This window comes from Camelina sativa, chromosome 20 (assembly GCF_030686135.1).
Source record: "Camelina sativa cultivar CO46 ecotype springtype chromosome 20, ASM3068613v1".
Taxonomy (NCBI): domain Eukaryota; kingdom Viridiplantae; phylum Streptophyta; class Magnoliopsida; order Brassicales; family Brassicaceae; genus Camelina; species Camelina sativa.
The window spans coordinates 26,420,252-26,441,687 of record NC_141899.1 but is presented as its reverse complement, the minus strand read 5'-3'; the positions used below and the strand labels follow the sequence as shown (position 1 = coordinate 26,441,687).

At 42.1% G+C, this 21,436-nt stretch overlaps 3 non-coding genes and 1 pseudogene across 3 annotated transcripts; 3 read left to right on the top strand and 1 right to left on the bottom strand.

Annotated features, from left to right (window-relative positions):
• Positions 1-711: 711 nt before the first annotated feature.
• On the top strand, positions 712-818 carry LOC147919405 (small nucleolar RNA R71). The gene has a single exon (XR_015594225.1). It is a non-coding gene; the product is annotated as a small nucleolar RNA R71 (small nucleolar RNA).
• Positions 819-11,191: 10,373 nt separating this feature from the next.
• LOC147919403 (uncharacterized) lies at positions 11,192-17,813 on the bottom strand (annotated as a pseudogene).
• LOC147919404 (small nucleolar RNA R71) lies at positions 14,405-14,511 on the top strand. Its single transcript, XR_015594192.1, has one exon. It is a non-coding gene; the product is annotated as a small nucleolar RNA R71 (small nucleolar RNA).
• Positions 17,814-20,516: 2,703 nt separating the features above from the next.
• LOC147919402 (small nucleolar RNA R71) lies at positions 20,517-20,623 on the top strand. The gene has a single exon (XR_015594198.1). It is a non-coding gene; the product is annotated as a small nucleolar RNA R71 (small nucleolar RNA).
• The last annotated feature ends 813 nt before the right edge of the window (positions 20,624-21,436 follow it).

Below are 21,436 nucleotides of genomic sequence, written 5' to 3'. Positions count from 1 at the left end.
CTTCACTCTAGAGTTGAGACCTTAAACTTCATGTTCAGGTCATTATACTGGGATGTGAGCTTTTGATTCAACTCAGCAAACTGTTTGGCTTCCTCAATCTTTCCTTGTGTTTGCCCAATCAACAACTGTTGCATCATAGCTCTTAAGTCTTGTTCTTGGCCTTGGTTAGTCTGAAACCCTGGTGGGGGACACAACTGAGGCTGGAACACTTGATGTTGTTGTTTGGGGACATAGTTTTGTTGCTGTTGAGGCTGTTGAGGTGGATACACTTGGTCTTGTGGATTAGCTACATTGGTGCTTCTATAGGAGAGGTTGTTGTTCTTGAACCCTCCTTGGTTGTAACCTTTGAATCCACCCTTGTTTTGCATATAACAGAGCTCAGCAAACTCATTCTCCCCTTCTTGAACTTGAACCTCTTCCTCACCAATGAAGTGAATGGATTTTTGTTAGCTAAGGAGGATTTTATCAAGCTTCTCATTGACCATCTTCAAATCCTTCTTGTACTTGTCCTCTTGGTCAGTAGATGTGGACCTTATGGTTCTTTCATAGTCCTCATTGTAATTGCCATCTGACTGAGCAAGGTTCTCAGCTAATTCCCATCCTTCTTCCACATTCTTGTTGAGGAAGTTGCCATTAGAAGCTGTGTCAAGAAGCATCCTGATCTTGGGAAGCACTCCTCTATACAAGGTGCTTAGGAGTGACTCATTGCTGAAGCCATGGTGAGGACATTGAGTCTGAAATCCTTTGAACCTCTCCCAAGCTTCACAAAAGCTTTCATTGTTTCTTTGAGCAAACCCAGAAATTTTATTCCTCAATCTAGCAGTCCTTGCATTTGAGAAATTTTTTGCCAAGAAAGCCTTCTTGCAAGCATCCCATGTGGTTATTGCTCCAGTAGGAAGAGTCTTCTCCCATAGGTGAGCCTTATCTCCAAGTGAAAATGGGAAGAGCCTCAACTTGAATCCATCCTCACTCACTCCATTAATCTTGGTAAGACCACAGATTCTATCAAATTCATCAAGGTGGTCTAGGGGATCCTCCATTGGCAACCCATGGAACTTGTTGGCTTGGATCATGGAGATCAGTCCACTCTTGATTTCAAAGTTGTTGTTTGGTACTGTGGGAGGCACAATGCCAGCTCTATGGTTGTGGGTATTGGGTGCATCTCCAGCACCAATGTTCCTTGGTCTTGGAACTTGATCTTGTTGCTCCATTACCACTTGATCTCCTTGCTGTTCTTGAACTACTCTTCTTTGCTTATGTCTCAAACCCTTTTGCAGTCTGTGGATGTTGTCAATTGGCCTTTGAAGATTGTCTTTCCCCTTTGACCTTGTGTGCATCAACAAACTGAGATACTAACTCGAACAGGAGCACGGTCGAGCGCAGGCTCGAGTGAGTGGTCGAGTCGTATGGGAACTGGTGTCTATTTAGATACGCTGTCTGACTCGATCAAGTGCTCGATCACTACTCGGTCGAGTGGTGCTCGAGTGGGTGGTCGAGTGGGTACCTGAAACTCAAGACAGCCAAGCAAAAGAAGTTTGGAGTTCAGCAACTTCACAAGTGTATAAACGAACTTAATCTTAGACTAATATTGATCCTAAATGTCACAAAAACACTCTCAAATGGGCAACGGCGCCAAATTGAAACAAGGTTTCTATGGTGGGTGATATGGATTGATGGATGTATGCAATGGTGAGATATGAAATGAATGGATGGTAAGGTGTTTCAATTCCCCTTATGCAGTTGCAGTATAAGAGGTGTCAATCCAATCTGAGAGTTGTGAACAATCAGGATATGTATATGAGCCTAAGTTAAGCCAAATATGCAGAGGTTGTCTGTCAATAACAATCCTATTGATGAAATGTAAAGAGCAGAAAGTAAAGCTACTAGAACTAGATTCTAAATGTAAATGGAACAGAATGATTATAACTAATATGAAGCTAGAACAGAAATAGAAACTATACTAATGAACTAATGCAACACAGTAATGAATAAGACAATAAGTAAATGCAACAGAAATGCAAATGAAATGAGACTAGAGATAAGACAGGACAATTACTAATCATAAACAAGAGTTCTAGGGATGAACTCGAGCAAGCACTCAATCGAGTGTAGATCGAGTGCAGGGTCGAGCTGGACAAATCCGTGAAACAGAGCAATACACAAGCGAATCAAACAACGATCAAACAGTAGGATTAAGACTTAAAAATCAATAAACAAGGAAGGCCTTGAGGAGGGATTCATGGGCTGGACTAATGAATGAGGTCATCTAACTTGGTCAACAAATCTCAAGCAAACTTTGAGCTAATCTCTAGACATATATTTCTAAGACAAGTTTAATCCACTCTCATGGCAAGAAACAATCAAACCGATGCATCTCTAGACTTGTTCTCACAAAGAAAAGAATCTACACAAGCAGGCATTAAGCAATATGTCTCATACCAAACAAGACCTCTAATCTCTTAGCAAGCCTAATGGTAAGCTCTAGATCTAGCCTTATCTATGCTTCTTAAACATTGGTGTGATGCTAAGATGCTTGAAATCAAACCCCAACCTCTCAGTTCAGGATTAGCATTAAGAACATCTAGCCTAGAAGAGATTCTACCACAATAAAGCTTGACCAAAGCAAACAAACCTCAAACACAGCCCAGCCTAACCCATCCTCAAGATCCTAAGCTACTACTCACAAGAACACATGATGAACATCAAAGTCATAAACCCAGAAAATACTGAAACTTGCATCAAATGAAAGATAAAACAAAGATCTATAATATTCAAGAAAGAATCAAACACGAATTCTTAATATCTTGAAAGTTATGAAACCAACAAAATCCAAGAATCTTATGTTTTCTCTCTTAAAAGAGTACAAGATCTAAGAAAAATAAAAGTGCAAAAGGAATAATTCCCAAAAGGGTAAAAACTAGGTTTCTAACTATTCTCCAAAGCTGGACTCTTTGGTGGCTGCAGGTACAAGGCTTTATATAGGAGAGGGGGTGGAAACCCTAAAAATACTAAAAGACAAAATAGTCAACGGCTCGGTCAACTCAAACCTGTGCTCGGTCGAGTGGCTGGTCGAGTTGGCTTTTCTTCTGCTTCCTCCACTCGGTCGAGTCCTCCTCAGCACACGGTCGAGTGTCTGGTCGAGTGAGCAGTCGAGTTGGACTCTGGACCTTGTTGCTTCAGCCTTAACTCTCCCTTGCTTTCTCCTCATGATTGCTTCCATGCTCCTTAAGCTCCAAAATCACCTGTTTATGCATGAAAAGATGCAAATGCAATGCAACTATACTCTAATGCATGATTAGTCCCAAAGCTACACAATAATGGCCTAAATGGATAGCAAAAGATGCAAAAGATGTGAATAAACTAAGGGAAAACAAGGTAAAATATATGAACATCAACCAGCTCTCTAGTTATGTGTGTTTGGTGCATCTCCAGCACCAATGTTTCTTGCCATTGGAGCTTTTTGATCTTGTTGCTCCATTAGCACTTGTTGTTCTTGTTCCTGATAGATCCTTGTTCTCTGCTGTCTTAGGTCCCTTGGTGGTCGGTTGATGTGATCTAGGAGTCTCTGAAGATTGTGATGACCCTTTGACCTTGTTTGCATCAACAGGCGCGAGTACAGACTCGGACAGGCACTCGGTCGAGCTCAGGCTCGAGTGGGTGGTTGAGTCGACTGGGAAGTGATGTCTATTTGTATCCGGCTAAGTGCTCGATCACTGACTCGGTCGAGTGGTGGTCGAGTTGGTGGTCGAGCTGGTACCTGAAACTCAATCATAGACAAGCAGTAGAAGAAACGAGATCAGTAGTGAACAAGTGGATAAACGAACTTAAGCTTAGACTTCTATTGATCCTAATTGACACAAAACACACTCAAATGGGCAACGGCGCCAAATTAAAACAATCTTTTTATGGTGGTGGATATGATGATGAGATATGGTATGAATGAATGATGAATAGGTGGAGTGTAAGGTGTTTCAATTACCCTTATGCTGTTGTAGTATAAGAGATGTCAATCCTAAATGAGTGTTTGCAAGCAATCAGGATGTGCATATATGTCTAAGTCCAAGCCAAATATGAAGGATGTTTGTCACTAACAACCTATTGATGAAATGTAAAATGCAGAAAGTAAAAGCTACTAAGATAGATGCTAAATGTAAAGAGAACAGACTAATCAAAGCTATGATGAAACAAGAACAGAAATAGAAACTATAGTAATACAAGTAATAAACTAATGCAAGGCAAGTAATGAACATGATACTAAGTGAATGCAACAGAAATGCAACTAAAATGAAACAGGAGTTGAGACAGGACAAACACAAAGCATAAACAAGAATTATGGGGATGAGCTCGAGCAAGCACTCGATCGAGTATAGATCGAGTACAGGGTTGAGCTGGACAAACGCGAGAAACAGAGCAAAACTAATAAAACAGAGCAATACAAAAGCGAATCAAACAACGATCAAACAACATGATTTAAGCTAGGAAATCAATAAACAAGGAAGGTCTTAGGGATGGATTCATGGGCTGGACTTTAGATTGTTGTTATCTAACTTAATCAACAAACCTCAATTAATATGAGCTAATCTCTAGACAATGATCTCCAAGAACATGTTAATCCACTCTCATGACAGAAACAATCAAGCTCATATATTTCTAGGCTTGTTCTCACAAAGCAAAGAACTTATACAAGCAAGCATTAAGCAACAGATCATCTATAGTCAATAATTAAACAAGACATCTAATCTCTTAGCATGCCTAATGAAAATCTCTAGATCTAGCCTTATCTTTGCACCTTAGACATTGGTGTGATGTTAAGAGGCTTGAGTTCAAACCCTACCCTCTCGGTTATAGGATCAGCATTAAGAATATCTACCCTAGAAGAGATCTACAACAATCAAGCTTGACCAAATCAAACAACCACAACATCCATCCAGCCTAACCCATCCCTAAGAGCTAAGGAAACTACTCACAATCACACATGATGAACAACAAAGTCATAAACCCAGAAAATACCAAAACTTGCATCAATAGAAAGATAAAGCAAAGATCAACAATATTGAAGAAGGAATCAAACTCGAATTCTCAATATTTTGAAAGTTATGAAACCAACAAATATGAAGAATCTATTGTTTTTCTCCTTCAAGGAGGTACAAGATCTAAGAAAATAAAAGTGCAAAAAGTAATAATTCCCAAAAGGGTAAATACTAGGTTTGAGAATATCTAAAAAGCTGGACTCTTTTGTGGCTGCAGGGTACAAGGCCTTATATAGAAAAAGTAGTGGAAGCCCTAAAAATGCTAAAAGACAAAATAGCTAGGTGGCTCGGCCAACTCGACCTGGTGCTCGGTCGAGTGACCGGTCGAGTTGGCTCCTCTTGTGCATCTTCCACTCGGTCGAGTCCATCTCCGCACACGATCGAGTGTCTAGTCGAGTGGGCGGTCGAGTGGAACTCCGGACCTTGGTTCTTCAGCTCTAACTCCTTTGCTTTCTCCTCTTGATAGCTTCACTCTTCTGTAGCATTGCTTCCATGCTCCTTAGGCTCCAAAATCACCTGTTTATGCATGAAAATATGCAAATGCAATGCAACTACATCCTAATGCATGAACAGTCCTAAAGCTATGCAATAATGGTCAAAATGGATAGCAAAAGATGCAAAAGATGTGAATATACTAAGGGAAAACAGGGTAAAATATATGAACATCAACACCCCCAAACTTAGTCTTTGCTTGCCCTCAAGCAAATAAACAAGACATAAGAAGGTAGGTGAGGTTTAAAAGTGGGATCTCAGCTCCTAAAGCTTGCCAATAGACCAGGTAGAATCAATGTCCAAGTTACTAGTACTATGATGCAAGTTGAATGAGCTGTACTTAAAGATCTTAGACAAGCCTATCACAACCTTTACTGATTTGAGCCTTAGATGTCCACATGCATTCAAATCATTCATTTCCTTTAACATTCATTAATCAAGAACATGAATCAATTCTATGCAATGCTTAAACTCATTTGGCTTGGTAGTAAAAGGTTTTGAGACAATGGTGGTCTCTCTTTAGAGTGGGGCTTTATCAATATCAAGGTTCTGTCACAAAAAATGGATTGAGCTTTAGAAGAATGCTAAAGGTAAGAACACTTAGACACATACAAGAACAAAACCTTGTCTACTCCAAAAGGCACCCAAAGTGTTTATCCTATCAATCTAAACTCAAATGATCCTAGTGCTACCCTTTAACTTCTTCACTACTCTTTCACCCTTTTCTCTGTTGATTTAAAAGTCTTAGGAGAGGTTTCTTATTTGATCTTTCTAGTGGAATGGGGGATTCTTACTTATTTGCTATGGTTCTCTTTTCTTCTATTCTTAAGACATACAAGCATTTTGCTAGACTCTTCTTTTCTTTCTTTTCTTTTCTTTAGCTAGAACCATCTTAAACAATTTTTTTTACTTCCCATCCTTTCACTAGAGCTTTACTTAAACACATTCTCCTCTTAAAGACTCTACCTTTTTCTTTCTCTTTTTCCTCTTTTCTTTTCAAAACAGCCAAGTCCCAAACCCAACAAGTGAACCACCTAGTCCTATCTAGTTTGAAAATTGCAAAATAGAACTACACAAGGCTTTACTCTTGTCAGTTCAAACCTAACACTTTCTACCAAGCTCAATCCCAAAAATAGGCCTCACACACACAAGAATAAACATGGCTTAAAAGAAGGGTTGGTTAAGGGGTAGGGAAACTGATTTTAATGGTTTAATCAGCTACTTGGATCAACAAGAGTGTTAAAAAGGAGAAAGATGATCCAAATATGTATATGGTATCCATGAGTTTAAAGCAATGCACACATTGATAATTGTAAATCAATATTAGGTTCTTATAAGTAGGAAATGGCTTCAAATCACAACATGCTTCAATTTAGACCAAATGCAATGCAGGAATTCAAGGCTTGGTTCAATCTTATGCTTCTAACTACTCAACTAGCATTAAAGTACTATTAACTTGGGCATTGATCCTAGTTTGGTGAATCTAGAAAGTTAACAAGGCAAAACTCATCATAGATCCCTAATGCAAATATTATACAGTCCTACATGAAACATGCTAAACAAGATCCTAATATGCAATGCAAACTACATTAACACTCTTTTTTTTTATAAAGATTTTTGCAAAATTTTTCAAAATTTTAGGGTTTTTCTATGCCTTAGATGATATGCAAATACTAACATGATGATGCTAAAAATTTGAAATAAGAAAACAAAACACAATGTCAAATGCTATCTCAAACCCTCCCCCAAACTTAAATCACACAGTCCTCTGTGTGAAAGAAATTTGTAAGAGGATTCAAGACTTAAAACAAAACACAATGTCAAATGTTATGGTATTTACAAGGAAGGTGATAGTGGTACCTCATGGAATGTGGAAGAAGCTGTCCACATCCTCATTCATGCTGTCAAATGTGTAGTTGGGGAAGGTAACTGGGTCAGCTCGACTATAGCTATCGATTGGCACTCGGTCGAGTGCCCGGTCGAGTGGGGGGGTCGAGCTGGACTACGAGTGCCAAAATTCTGACCTTGCTGCTGGTAGAAATGGTGCAAGAGTGCTGGATCCATGAAGTACTGGGGTGGGAAGGGAGGGTAACCTGGATAGCCTGGATAAGCAGCTGGAGCTGGGAAGTCATAAGGTGTTCTGGGTTGGAACTCGGCAGAGTGCATCTGGGGTGCTCGGTCGAGTGGGTGCTCGAGTGCCTCGAAAGTTGTTGTTCTCGGCTACTTGAACTTCTCTTCCTCTAAATTGGCTCGTACATTGAAGCTTTAGCCGGTTCCACAGGGTTTTTAGCTCTTGAAAGTGCTCTAGTTGAGCTACTCCTCCTCAAAGGGCTAGATGGTGTTGGTGAAGAATTTCCACTCTTCAACTTAGCAATCTCCTTCTATAAGCCCTTGATGGACTTAGCCATATTGCCCACCTTCTTCCTTAGCTTATCAAACTTCTTCCCATGCCACTTGTTCCACTTTTGTAGGAGTGTCAACCTCTTGTTATTCTCCCTCACTCCTCTACTATCTCTTGGGTTAAGCTCATAATCTTCAAAGTAAAACTGCTCCTCCCCATCAGCCATTTGCACATCTCCAGCTTCATCAACTCTAACTTGAGCTGTCCCATCAAACAAGAACTCTTCAGCTGGCCAAAAGTCAATGTTTTGCCCTTCACTTATGGTGGTGAGCTCTTGATTAGGTAGGACAAGCTGTCTTTTCCCAATTGTTGGAAGCTCAAAGTTTAAAATGTGATTTCCTTGATGCATCTCCTTGGCTAGTATGAGAGTGGAGGTGAGATAGCTTGAATCAATCCATCTTGGCAAGACCTTCTCTCCTCTAAGTGGGACCTTAGCAGCTTGTAGTATTGGAGTGATGATGCCTCCAATGGTTAGGGCTCCTCTTGAACCTTTGTTTTGCAACTTGCCCACCCAGCTTCTCAAGTAGATCATGTGGTCAATGATCAGTGCCTTCTCTGCTCCCAAGGATGATGCTTCCATCCTTTCTTGAAGAATTATGCTATTAAGTGGCACATCAATCATCTTCAGCTCACCCTCATTGAGATTTCCAGTTTTCTTCCTAGCAAAGAAGGTGTTTGCTAAGGCCTTGTGGAAGTACCTTAGGACTGGGCTTCTTATCTTGGAACTCTTGATTTTGGAGGATGAGTAAGTGATGTTGTCTCTAATGGTTTCCCAAACAGCATAGAGTTCCTCTCTTGGTATGACCATGCTCCTCTCACTACCAACTTCAAAGCCAAAGATATTGGCTATCTTCTTTAATGAGAGCTCATACTTCTTCCCTTTGATAGTGAAGGCAATATGACCAGCTCCAAGCTCATCATCCATCCTTATGTAGCAATGCATCTTGACAGTGGCTAGAAACTCACAACTTTCTTCTTTATACCCCTCCATGCAAAGCCCCATGAACTTGGTTAAGTTGCACTTCTCAAAAAGATATTCCACATCTTCATCAATGCCTAGCTTCTCCATGGTTTCCTTGTGTGGATATCTGGTCCCCATGAACTGCATCCTCATGAAGGCTTCATAAAGTTCCCTCTTAGTCAAACCACAAGATTCTGCTTCTCCATCATCCTCTCCTCCTTCTTCCTCATCTTCTTCCTCACTCTCACTTTCATCCTCCTCTTGTGGAGTTTCAACTGCTGGCCTCTTGCCTTTGGCTTTGTTTCTCCTCATGATCTCCCTAAGAGTTGGCTCCCTTTCTTCTTCACTTTCATTTCTCTCAGGATCTTCCTCAGCTGACTGATTTCTTGAACTCGGAATCCAACTCGATCGGCTACTCGGACCACCACTCGGTCGAGTGCATGCTCGAGTGGGTGGTCGAGTGGTTCTTCCAGTTTCTCCTGTTGATTCAAGACGAGCATCACGACGATCTAGGGATCTTTCAGCCGCTTGTTGAGACTTCCTAGTAATCCTTGAAGACATTTTCGAATAGAACTGAGAGGAATAGACTCAAAGCTTAAAGTTAATAGGTTAGTGACCCAAAAACTAAAAGAGCTAAGCTTGAGCAAAAAGATGAACTTTGAGAGAGATTTTGAACTTGAATTTGATTGTTTTGAGCAAATGAGTGTGTGAGAAGCATATGATCGAATCAAGCTTTATTTAAAGAAGCTAAGGGGACAAGGAGACGAGTGGAGCGTCCATACCATTCAAATTTGAAATGGGAATATTTGAACTGCTTTTTACTGCCACTCGACCCCACACTCGACCGCACGTGGTCGAGCTCCTTGACCAAAGTTTGAAAATTCAAAATTTTCTTCTTTTTCTTCCCTCCACTCGATCATTCTAGAGAAATGGGAATCGAGTGGGCCTTAGTTCTTTGCCAACTCGGTCGAGTACCTCTCGTGGGCCGGTCGAGTGGGCTTGGGAATCTACTTCCCCAAGTCCAAATCTCTCAATACCCATCTACACTTTCATTGAAAGGCCTGTCCAACACAAACATAAAAGAAAACACATCAAAACTACAAGGAAAATAAAGCATATTTACAAAGGATACCTTAGGGACTTCCTCCCTAGTGAGCTTGTTTAGAATCACTAAGCTTGACTTTGGTTGCCTTATTAGGCTTGGTCTAGATACCAAGGAAGTGATGAAATCCTCCCTGGCACCTCTTGATCACTGTGAAGTTGATCCTTGATCACTTCACCCTTAACACACAAACCATATTTCTTCTTGATTTTGAGCCTTGGTCTTGCCTTCTTCAAAGACCTCTTGTTTAGCTTAACTTGGAGATCCTCCACTAAGCCAGTCAACCTTTGAACTGAGTCCTTAAGCTCTTCAACAGATTCTTCCTTAAGTGAGAGCTTAGCCTTAGGATTTGCCTCATCACTTAAGCTTGCATGACTACCTTTGTCCATGATAGTAAAAGGTTGATCATCAATGGTAGGAAGGTTGGTTGGGTTATAGATGTTAAACCATGGTTATCCCCTCAGCAATTTTCAAAGTCACAAGACCTTCCTTAACATCTATAACAGCTCCAACAGTAGCTAAGAATGGCCTCCCTAGACTGATAGGATCTTCAGGCTCCTTGTCCATCTCTAGAACCACAAAGTCTGTATGAATCCTTGCTTTTCCTATCTTGACTGGAATGTTTTCTAACTTACCAACCACATCTCTGTTTGACCCATCAGCTAGACATATATGAAGGTTGGTGGACTTGAAGTCAGTGTGCCCAAGCTTTTGTGCTATAGAGTAGGGCATCACACTGATAGATTGTAACGCCCCCGAACCACTCTATGACCACGTAGGCCACCGGACGGCACCGGGACGCCACTATGGGAACACGCACCAACAGTCCGGCCCAGTGCAAGAACAAATAAGGCCCCATTGGCCAGTCCGTCGACGAGGTTCCCGTCCACACGGCACATCCTTCGGGCTTTGCAACCTTACGGACACGCCGTGTGTTGTGCTGACTCGGACAAAGCCCATATCAGCACTACTCGCACAATTAAGATAAAACCGAATTCATTAAAATTTAAAAGGAGTTTACTACAACTATTACACAAACGATCGACAAGGCTTAGTGCCAAAGTTTGGTTCACAACAAAACATACTTTGAATTTTACAATAGACAACAAAATAAAAACTACTCCGGAGTCCTATCGTTCACCACGCCCTCTAGTTCCCTCTAGGGTTACATGCAGCACAAAATATTCATCATAAGTAATCTAAGATTACGTAGTGAGCTCAGGGTTCCTGCAACAAAATAAACCCCAATTCCCATCCCCAAAACATTAACAATAACATGCAAGCGCAATCAATCAACAAGCAAGCAAGATAAACATAAACAAGCAAGCACACAACACACAAGCAATCAGAGATCATATGCGGAAGCTGAAGCTAAGCAAAAATAATCTACAAACAATTGCAACTACAAGCAATACTACACAACAACATGCACAAATTAACTTGAAATAAAACAAAGTTTTAAACAAGTTCACATTTACTAGGGCCCGGTATGCATCCTTTCCCTAAACCCCTCATGAGTCCCCGAATCGCAACCACAAAGGCATGCGATCAGATCTCACTTAAAGCCACACCGTCGTGTAGACAGCATCGGCCAGGGTAGCGAGCCCAGTAACCTCCGAGCTCTTCGTAGCCTACCCTACAAACACACGAATATGGGTTGCATGTCGCGGCTGCATGTGGTACAGAATGGGAAGGACTGCAATACCAAGTCTTACAACACTTAGCCGGAATTTTTCGCGGACTAAAATGCTTTAAGACTTCATCAAAATTAATACTTGAGTTTATATGGTTTTCAAGCTCATAAGTTTTCAAGTATTTTAACTAGTTATCGCCCTTGTTACTAGAACATTTCGAACTAGTAACCGGCATAACCTTACCCCGCATGCATTTAAACAAGAAAGACATAAAAGAAATTCAAGCAAATGCATCTAAATGATCCATGCAAACCGCGCACTAGATGGATATCTTTAGTTCCCATCTAAGCCGGCAAAGTATGTCCCTGAACTCACTGTATACCGTCGACGATCAGTCTGCTTTGATGAAGCTATACTCGCGGCATACTTGGATCTCCTCTTTGGTTAGGATCGATTTCCTTCTCGATCTAACCTTGGTTAGTAGTCGATAGTCTTAGTCTTGCGTCTTCTCTTCTTCCCTCTCTTCACTCGCGCAGCACTTTGCTCCCTCTTCTCTTCTCTCTCGCTCTCCCTCTCTTTCTCTCTCGAAAATTTCCTCTCCTTACCCCCTTATGTCTTGTGCGGAAATGAGAGAGTGGAGAGCTTTATTTATAGAGAAGTTGGGCGGTGGCACTCGCCAATTAAGGTTGAGCGAGTGGTCCTTTATTTGCCACAAAATTTTGTAAGGCATAGGCACTCATGACTTGGCTCAATGTTGCCCACTTCTTTCCCCTTGAATCACTTGGCAAAAGTTAATGAGACTTGGCTTGATTCGCATCCACTCCTCTTCTTTGGTGTAGAATGGCATGACTTGGCCTCCTTAAACACCACTTCTTCCTTAGGATTTCTTTGGTGAAAAATCGCATGACTTGGCCACCTTAATCACCACTTCTTAATTTCCACTAAATCCCACTAAGCTTCCTTGATTAAAATAATCTCCACTAACTTTTTCTGATTAAAATAATCCTCCACTAAGAATTATTTAATCTTTAACTTTGGAAAATTAATCCTTGATTAATTCCTTGATGTGAAAGAAGCTTTTATCTCCCAAATTTGCTTGCTGAGTCGATCCGCGGTCTTTGATCATTCGCGGATCGTCAGTCGGACACCATCAGATATTGGTCGATCCTTTGGTTGATCGGTCGATGCGATACGACCATCACGGTCATTGGTCGAGCAGATGAAATTTCCTCGGACCTCTCTTCAGCAATTCTTCTAAGCTTCCTTCTGGCTTCCTCATTTGGTCCTTTGACCTTGGGTTTTCATCTTGAATTTTTACCCCTTGGTGAGGGTCACTACATAGATGCTCCCAAGTCACATAAGCACTGGTTGTAGTGAAGATAGCTAAGTGAGCAAGGCATATAGAATGGACCTGGATCCTTATGCTTAATTGGGATGATAACTCCTCCAAGGTCTTCAAGATCCTTCTCATCTTGAGCATGAGCCTTCTTCTTTGACCATTCAAGCAAAAAATCCTGATAGAGAGGATATGGATCATACTGTTCCAAGGCAGGTCCTCTCTCTTCATCTTGGTAAGCAATGATAACCTCTTATATGGCCATCACTTCCTCTTGTTTCTCAATAACAACCTCTTCCTTCAAAGCTTTCTCATCCTCTTGTTGCAAAGCCAACATTTCTTTTTTTCTCAATGATTTCCCTTAGTACCTTAAGCTTCTGTGCTTTGAAACGTCCTGGGAATGGTAGAGGCGGTTTGTAAGCAGGAGGAATGTACTTAGCAGGCTTGACAGCTTCTGATCCTTCAGCTCGATCGACCACTCGATCAGGCACTCGGTCGAGTGCTGGCTCGAGCACCTGGTCGAGTGCAATACCGGATTCAGTCTGCTTTGCACAAACTTCACTCTGAACTTCAAGAAATGACCAATCCTCCCCATCTTGAACATCACTGTCCTCAGTGACTTCTTCATCAAAGATATGAATGGCTTTTGCAGTGAACTCCCTTGGATTTTGAACTGCTTTTCCAGGGAGTTGGTTGGGCTTAGGAGCTGAAGTAGAGGCAAGGTTCCTCTCCATAAACTTCACTCTAGAGATGAGACCTTCAATGTGAGCCTTTGATTCAACTGGGATGTGAGCCTTTGATTCAACTCAGCAAATTGTTTGGTCTCCTCAATCTTGCCATTGGCTTGCCCAATCAACATTTGCTGCATCATTGCTCTTAAGTCTTGTTCCTAGCCTTGGTTAGTCTGAAACCCTGGTGGGGGACACAATTGGGGCTGGAACACCTGATGTTGTTGCTTGGGTTCATAGTTGTTTTGTTGTTGAGGCTGTTGAGGTGGATAGACTTGATCTTGGGGATTTGCTACATTGGTGCTTCTATAGGAGAGGTTGTTGTTCTTGAACCCTCCTCCTTGGTTGTAGCCTTTGAATCCACACTGGTTTTGCATATAACAGAGTTCAGCAAATTCCCTCTCCCCCTCTTGAACTGGAACCTCTTCTTAACCAATGAAGTGAATGGACTTTTGTTGGCTAAGGAGGATTTTATCTAGCTTTTCATTGACCATCTTCAAATCCTTCTTGTACTTGTCCACTTGATCAGTGGAGGTGGACCTTATTGTTCTGTCATAGTCCTCATTGTAATTGCCATCTTACTGAGCAAGATTTTCAACCAATTTCCATCCTTCTTCCACATTCTTGCTGAGGAAGTTGCCATTTGAGGCTGTATCAAGAAGCATTCTGATCTTGGGGAGCACTCCTCTATACAAAGTACTTAGGAGGGACTCATTGTTGAAGCCATGGTGAGGACACTGGGTCTGGAATCCTTTAAACCTCTCCCAAGCTTCACAAAAACTCTCATTATTCCTTTGTGCAAACCCAGAAATTTCATTCCTCAATCTAGCAGTTCTAGCATTGGAGAAGAACTTGGCCAAGAAAGCCTTCTTGTAAGCATCCCATGTGGTGATTGCTCTAGTTGGAAGTGTCTTCTCCCAGAGATGAGCTTTGTCTCCAAGTGAGAAAGGGAACAGCCTAAGCTTGAAGCCATCTTCACTCACACCATTGATCTTGGTGAGGCCACATATCCTATCAAACTCATCAAGGTGGTCTAGGGGATCTTCCATTGGCAACCCATGGAACTTGTTGGCTTGAATCATGGAAATCAATCCACTCTTGATCTCATAATTGTTGTTTGCTACTGTAGGAGGCACAATACCAGCTCTCTAGTTATGTGTGTTTGGTGCATCTCCAACACCAATGTTTCTTGCCCTTGGAGCTTTTTGATCTTGTTGCTCCATTAGCACTTGTTGTTCTTGTTCCTGATAGATCCTTGTTCTCTGCTGTCTTAGGTCCCTTGGTTGTCGGTTGATGTGATCTAGGAGTCTCTGAAGATTGTGATGACCCTTTGACCTTGTTTGCATCAACAAGCGTGAGTACAGACTCGGACAGGCACTCGGTCGAGCTCAGGCTCGAGTGGGTGGTCGAGTCGACTGGGAAGTGATGTCTATTTGTATCCAGCTTCTGACTCGATCAAGTGCTCGATCACTCACTCGGTCGAGTGGTGGTCGAGTTGGTGGTCGAGCTGGTACCTGAAACTCAATCACAGACAAGCAGTAGAAGAAACGAGATCAGTAGTGAACAAGTGGATAAACGAAATTAATCTTAGCCTTCTATTGATCCTAATTGTCACAAAACACACTCAAATGGGCAACGGCGCCAAATTAAAACAATATTTTTATGGTGGTGGATATGATGATGAGATATAGTATGAATGAATGATGAACAGGTGGAGTGTAAGGTGTTTCAATTACCCTTATGCTGTTGTAGTATAAGAGATGTCAATCCTAAATGAGTGTTTACAAGCAATCAGGATGTGCATATATGGCTAAGTCAAGTCAAATATGAAGGATGTTTGTCACTAACAACCTATTGATGAAATGTAAAATGCAGAAAGTAAAAGCTACTAAGATAGATGCTAAATGTAAAGAGAACAGACTAATCAAAGCTATGATGAAACAAGAACAGAAATAGAAACTATAGTAATGCAAGTAATGAACATGATACTAAGTGAATGCAACAGAAATGCAACTAAAATGAAACAGGAGTTGAGACAGGACAAACACAAAGCATAAACAAGAATTCTGGGGATGAGCTCGAGCAAGCACTCGATCGAGTGTAGATGGAGTACAGGGTCGAGCTGGACAAACGCGAGAAACAGAGCAAAGCCAATAAAATAGAGCAATACAAAAGCGAATCAAACAACGATCAAACAACAGGATTTAAGCTATGAAATCAATAAACAAGGAAGGTCTTAGGGATGGATTCATGGGCTGGACTTTAGATTGTGGTTATCTAACTTAATCAACAAACCTCAATCAATATGAGCTAATCTCTACACAATGATCTCCAAGAACATGTTAATCCACTCTCATGACAGAAACAATCAAGCTCATAGATTTCAAGGCTTGTTCTCACAAAGCAAAGAACTTATACAAGCAAGCATTAAGCAACAGATCATCTATAGTCAATAATCAAACAAGACATCTAATCTCTTAGCATGCCTAATGAAAATCTCTAGATCTAGCCTTATCTTTGCACCTTAGACATTGGTGTGATGCTAAGAGGCTTGAGATCAAACCCTGCCCTCTCGGTTATAGGATCAGCATTAAGAATATCTAGCCTATAAGAGCTCTGCAACAATCAAGCTTGACCCAATCAAACAACCACAACATCCATCTAGCCTAAACCATCCCTAAGAGGTAAGGAAACTACTCACAATCACACAAGATGAACAACAAAGTCATAAACCCAGAAAATACCGAAACTTGCATCAATAGAAAGATAAAGCAAAGATCTACAATACTGAAGAAGGAATCAAACTCGAATTCCCAATATTTTGAAAGTTATGAAACCAACAAATATGGAGAATCTATTGTTTTTCTCCTTGAAGGAGGTACAAGATCTAAGAAAATAAAAGTGCAAAAAGTAATAATTCCCAAAAGCGTAAATACTAGGTTTGAGAATATCTAAAATGCTGGACTCTTTTGTGGCTGCAGGGTACAAGGCGTTATATAGAAAAAGTAGTGGAAGCTCTAAAAACTCTAAAAGACAAAATAGCTAGGCGGCTCGGCCAACTCGACCTGGTGCTCGGTCGAGTTGGCTCCTCTTGTGCATCTTCCACTCGGTCGAGTCCATCTCCGCACACGGTCGAGTGTCTGGTCGAGTGGGCGGTCGAGTGGAACTCCGGACCTTGGTTCTTCAGCTCTAACTCCCTTGCTTTCTCCTCTTGATAGCTTCACTCTTCTTTAGCATTGCTTCCATGCTCCTTAGGCTCCAAAATCACCTGTTTATGCATGAAAATATGCAAATGCAATGCAACTACATCCTAATGCATGAACAGTCCTAAAGCTATGCAATAATGGTCAAACTGGATAGCAAAAGATGTGAATATACTAAGGGAAAACAGGGTAAAAAATATGAACATAACTTATTTGAGCGGATTTGGAGCTTATCGACTTGTAGGGGAGCTTATCTTCTATTGTCAGCCATAGGGACCTCATTTCCTCCTTGCTAACCTCCATTCCTTCTCCACTCCCAGCTTTGAAACCATACAGCTTCTTAACCATACATCTCCTTGAAAGTGGGCCGGTACTCTTTGTTTCTCACGGAGAAGGTGATGAACGCGATCCCCCCCATCAGGTAGTAGGGTCGGGTGGTCCTCAAAGTAGTGCATCCTCAAAGTTGAGAGAAAGTGGACCGTCTCCTCCTCATAAGCTTCAAGGTGAGCTCGCATCATATGGCGCATGTGGCACATGTTGAACAGGAACTCGACATCTCTAGCGATGCCCAACTGCTTCATCGTCTCTCGGTGAGGGTAACGTGTACCAACGAAGTTCATCTTTTGGAAAACTTTGAAGAGTTTTGCCGGAGACTCCACTTCCTTCTGCTTCAGCCTCCGCAAGGCTTGGCGTGTTCTTTCTCTCTGCTCATCCTCTCGCTCACAGTTCTCCTCCTCTGTGTCTCGATCCTCTTCCTCAGATTCTCTCTCAGCTACCTTCTCAGCCTTCTCAGAAGCTGGTCTCTGCCCTCTTGCAACCGCAGCTCTGCTCCTTGACTGATATGTTTGGATCTTCTCTTGCTCTTCTCCACCAGCATCAGAATCGACCTCCATAGGGTCGGTATTAGTCCTCTCGGACGTAGACATGTCCCTACATCGAGGAGATCGGCGAACAGCACTCGCCAATGGACTCGGTGAGCGAACTCGGTGGTCTACACGATCGGTTGCTCGAGCACCGGATCGGGTTGAGCATTGGGTTGGGGAAGCGAAACGTCCAGCCAGCGGTTGGGAATGCAAAACGTTTCCTCTTCCTTGAGATTCTCAAGGTTCCACGGTATCACCTCCGGTTGTAGCAGCGGCGGAGGTTGATCTTCTTCCCTTGCTTTGGTAGGTTTTCGTGTGAGGCTCCATTATCGAATCCTTGAGAAGAAAAAAGCTATGCTTCGAGATTAATATGGTTAGTTCCCAAAGAAAATCAAAGATCACTTGAGTATGAGAGAGAATAGAAAGTAGGGAAACTAATAGCTCTAGGGTAGAAAGACTTATCGGTGCTGCTGAGGGAGAAGAGTTCGAAACCCTTAAATAAGGTAGGATTGGCAGCTTGGGCTTCATCGAGAGTGGGCTTGGCCTGTGGAATTCGGACTCCACTCGCCACCTGAGAAGAGACACGATCGGGCGCGTCGAGTATGGTGTCGGGTTGAGCCTCGGGTTCCCCAATTTTTTCCTTTTTCACTTTTTCTCTTTTTATATATATATATATATGTAAAAATAGAAAACAAGATTTAAAATAAATAAAATAAAAAGAAAATTAAATAGAAGATACCTTTGGGACTTCCTCCCAAGTGAGCTTGTTTAAAGTCACTAAGCTTGACTCTTCATACTCCTTAAGCATGAGATCTTTGAGCGAGAGGTTTTGGAATCCTCTCCAATTTAGCTGGCTGATTCAATTCATCCCCCAAGTCTTGTCCAGGTTCCACAGAAAATGTGGTGTTGACCTCTTCAAGATGTTTGACTTTCCTCTGCTTTGTCTTAGTGGAAAAAGCTTGACCATCAATGGTTGGCCTCTTAATTCTCTTCTTGACATCAAACTCCATCTTGAAGTGCTCACCATGCTCTATTCTGATCTTGCCTTGCTTCACCTCAATCACAACACCTACTGTTGCCAAGAATGGTCTTCCTAGGATCAGTGGATAGTCTGGTTCCTTATCCATATCAAGGATCATGAAATCAGTAGGGACTTCCACTCTTCCGATCCTGAGTGGCAAGTTTTCTAAGATTCCAATAGGATGTCTGACTGTTCTATCAGCTAGAACCAGATACAGACTACTTGGTTTAAAACTAGTGAAACCCATTTTGTTGGCAACTGACAATGGCATGATGCTGACTGAAGCTTCAAGGTCGCACAAGAAATTCTTGAAAATCCGAAGTCCTATCGAGCATGGCAAAGTAAAAGAGCCAGGATCCTCCAATTTTTCCTCGATTCGCAGCTCAAGATCTAAGCACACTCCACTCCTGAAAATCTCAAACCCAATCTCCTTGACAGCTTCCTTAACTTCATTCTCCAGCCGAGCTGCCTCCTTGGCAGATTCCTTTTGAAGTTTGTGTGGTGGCAAAAGCTTAGGAGGTGGAGCTTTACGCTTGGCCATACGCTCTGCAAGCGCTTCCAGTTGGATGTTAAGTGCAGCGTTGAACCTTTCCTCTAGGTCCCCTTCTGCTGCTACAAGCAGTTGAGGCTGATCTTTCATCTCAACATCTACTCGATGTATCATCCGATCGCCATCATCGGGTAGGTCATCGGGTTCCACCTCAGGTTGTTCTTCAATTTGTGATTCTCGAACCAGTGCTCGATCATCAACTCGATCAGTCTCCTCGGATGAAGGCTCGGGTTCATACTCGGATGTGTAGTATTTGGCCTCATTTATCTTAAAGTGATCCATCTCCTCTCCATCTTGAACATCACTGCCCTCAATGAGGTAATCCTCATAGTCATCATCAAGGAAGATGGCTTGGGCAGTGGCATAGTCGTTAGGGTTCTGAACAAGTTTACCGGGGAGCTGGTTGATCTTTGGAACTGGTTGGTTGTTGTGGTGGCCCTCTAGGTACCTCGACTTAGTGTTGAGCGAATCATACTTGGCGTTCAAATCATTGTATCCTGAATCGATCTTGTTACTCATCTCCGCAAAACGTTTTGCGGTGTCCATAGCAGCGGATGCTTGATTTTGAATCATCTGCTGAATTAGGCCGCGTAGTTCAGCTTCTTGTGAGTGATTCTGCGGGCCTTGGTGTTGTTTGAATCCAGGTGGCTGGTTGTAGTTTCCAGAGTACTGCTGCTTCGGGGCATAGCCTTGATTGTACTAAACAAAAGGCTTCTGTTGCACCTGGTTCTCTTGAACTGTAGATGGGTAGGTTTGGTCCTGAGGATTGGCAACATTCGGGTTTCGGTAACACAGATTTGGATTCGGCTTGTAATTGTTATACTCTTTGTTGTAACCTCCTTGGTTGTTGATGTAGTTAACATCCTCTATCTGTACAGTCTCCCCATCTTGTTTTAAAAACTGCTATTCCTATGATATTGCATGAATATGCTTCTACTGGTTGAGGAGCTTGTCGAGCTTGTAATTGAGGGCTTTTATATCCCTCTTGTACTTGGCATCTTCCTCTCCAGTAGATCGCACATTACGATCGTACTCCTCATTGTAGTTCCCATCAGATTGAGCCAAGTTCTCCACTAGGTCCCAACCTTCATCGACATCCTTGTTGAGGAAGTTACCATGGCTTGCGGTGTCCAGCAACATCCGTATCTTAGGGACCACTCCTCTGTAAAGTGTACTCAACAATGAAGCATTGCAGAAGCCATGATGACGACATCTGGTAGTGTATCCCTTGAAACGTTCCTAAGCTTCACTGAACGTATCATTGTTTTTCTGAACAAAACCGGAAATGTCATTTCTTAGCCTTGCGGTTTTGGAGTTGGAGAAGAATTTGGCCAGGAATGCCTTCTTGCACGCTTCCCAAGTGGTGATGGACTCCTTGGGTAGTGATTTCTCCCAGATGTGTGCTTTGTCTCCCAAAGAGAATGGGAAAAGCCAGAGTTTGAATCCATCCTCACTAACTCCATTTATCTTGGTGAGGCTACAGAGCCTATCAAATTCATCCTGATGATCCAATGGGTCCTCCATTGGCAATCCATGAAACTTGTTAATCTGTATCATCTCGATGAGACTACTCCTGCTCCTATGTTGGTCCTTGCTTGAGGAGCTGGTGGACCATTCTGATTGTTCATTGTCTCCTCAATGATTGCTGATTGCGGTTGAACTTGTTGTTGTCTGAGTAGCCTTGGTCTGTACATGTTGTCAATGAAAGGACTCAAGTTTTGGCTACCTCAGGATTGTGTTTGCATGCACAAGTAGATGACCGAGTGTGTACACGAGAGTCAACCTGATCCAGGTGATCGAGTGCCGGGTCGGGTGGGTGCTCGGGTTGTACCTGAGATTCAAAACAAACAAGAGCAAAAGCAAACAAGTCAGATTCCAAACCAATATAAATAAAAGAACTTGATCTAGCAAGTGCTGAAATCCTAAACGTAGCAAAAAAAATTCAACCAAATGGCAACGGCGCCAAATTGATTAGCGGGATTTTCACCCAGGGTATGAATTTCCTATGCAGTTGTAATACAAAGGGTTATCAATCCAAATGGTTGTTTATGCTAGCAGAAAGGATGCAATCAGAACAATGCAAGTCAAGCCAAGCAATAAAGGGTTTTGTCTAAC